The sequence below is a fragment of the Thalassophryne amazonica genome, chromosome 15 (assembly GCF_902500255.1).
Source record: "Thalassophryne amazonica chromosome 15, fThaAma1.1, whole genome shotgun sequence".
NCBI lineage: Eukaryota > Metazoa > Chordata > Actinopteri > Batrachoidiformes > Batrachoididae > Thalassophryne > Thalassophryne amazonica.
This window is the reverse complement of record NC_047117.1, coordinates 80,277,990-80,279,882: the sequence shown is the minus strand read 5'-3', so window position 1 is coordinate 80,279,882 and position 1,893 is coordinate 80,277,990. Positions and strand designations below refer to the sequence as shown.

Sequence of the window (1,893 nt, the reverse complement as noted above, 5' to 3'; positions counted from 1 at the left end):
TTTGCTGAAACCTTTGCATCATGTCAAAAGTTGCAATATTTCAGTTATAATAAAAAAAAAGTAAGTTAGGGGAGGAAAGCCACCTAACATGCAAAATGTGTTTTTGAAGAGCAACTGAAAGAGGAGAGAAATTGCAACACCAACAGCTTTTTGTTGAATTCAAAATCAAGGTAATGTGATTTTGATATCAATATCATTAACAAATTTGTATGGAGCTGCTATATTAGTGAAATAAATAGGATAAATAAGCAAACCAGTGAGGTATTTCCTCTATTACTTCCTTTAGTCAAAATTTAAAGCAAAATTCCACAGAATCAGCAAGCTAACACAATGCATTGTGCTTTTCAATCATCATCTATCCCCCCAGTGGAAAATCATTTCTGTTTGATGCGCTGCTCTGACACTTCCAATAAATTCCAACACAGTTCAGTGACTCTGTGAGTTGATGTAATCTATAGTGTAATGTAATGGAAAAGAGTTACAAACTATGAATTTCCAAAAGAGAGTGTGAAAGAGGGATAGGAAGAGTGAGATCAACATTGAAATAATGTGGTCATAAAGCTATGCAATGCCCTATCATAGTGTGTACTGTAGTATTTTTTGCCAAAGGTTATTATACAGACATAACATGAATGTATGAGGTTGCTGGACAGAGGTGTTTTGCAATGCCAATGTCTTTACAGGAGAGGGAAGACCCACGTCCTTAAGGCTCTGGTGCTTCCTGTCTGTGTGTATGGTTGTGAGACCTGGATACTATCCAGTGACCAAAGGTGATGACTGGATGTCTTTAGTACTCAGTCTCTACCGCTGGTTTGACACAATGATTCCAGTTTTGAGGACACCAGTGGCTGGAGAAGACCAACGGAATGCCAATGTTTCACCTGACAGCACCAAATAGATGGTTCCTTTTGAGTGTTGAGGATAGACTGGTTGTCTGCCTGGGTGGTTGCCATCCAGGACCTGGTGCAGTTCTGTGGTGTGGTGAGAAAAAAAAAACCACACACACACACAAATTGGGCTGGTTTTCAGATCCAGTTCAATTTAATTTCAATTTAATTAGCTTATAATGCGCCAAATCACAGCAAAAGCCATCTCAATAAATTAAAAATGAATAAAAAAATTTAAAATACATAATTAAAAACAGGAGTAAAAGAATAAAACAGATAAAAAAAAACTATTCATAAAAAAGAGAATAAAAGTAGGTTTTCAGTCTTAACTTAAAAATGTCCACGGACTCCGACCCACTTCACGGTCGCAGGAAGACTGTTCCACAGGGTGGGTGCACGATGAGAAAAGACTCTTTGACCTGCTGACTTCTTCTTCACTCTGGGAACACAGAGTAGTCCCACATCCTGTGACCGCAAAGCCTGGGCCGGCATGGAAAGTTCCACCAGATCAGCCAAATAAGATGGCGCCAGTCCATGAACAACTTTATAAGTCAATAACAAAACTTTAAAATCTGCTCTCACAGAGACAGGGAGCCAGTGCAAAGATGCCAAAATGGGTGTGATATGTTCAGACCTTCTGCTATGTGTCAAAAGGCTGGCGGCAGCATTCTGAACCAGCTGAAGACCCTGATGTGGAGGTCAAAAGACAGCGTGGGATCAAAAATTACCCCAAGGTTCCTCATTTTGTCCATATGATGTACAACACAGGAGCCCAGGCTGAGCGCCAGCTGGTCAAACTGATGCCGAAGTCTCGCTGGACCAAGAACCATCATTGCAGTCTTATGAAAGTTTAAAAGTAGGAAGTTACTAGACATCCAACTTCTCACTGTTTGAAGACAGTCCTCCAGGGATTTTATGGGAGTGAGATTTCCCGCAGTTATCAGCATGTACAACTGAGTATCATCAGCATAACAATGAAAGGCAATCCCAAAACTCCGCAGTATAC

General features: G+C 40.3%; 1 long non-coding RNA gene across 1 annotated transcript; it reads right to left on the bottom strand.

Moving 5' to 3' along the window:
• Positions 1-377: 377 nt before the first annotated feature.
• Positions 378-673, bottom strand: LOC117527133. The gene is made up of 2 exons (XR_004565448.1): positions 629-673; positions 378-573 (listed from the first exon to the last, which is right to left on the bottom strand). It is a non-coding gene; the product is annotated as an uncharacterized LOC117527133 (long non-coding RNA).
• Between the last annotated feature and the right edge of the window lie 1,220 nt (positions 674-1,893).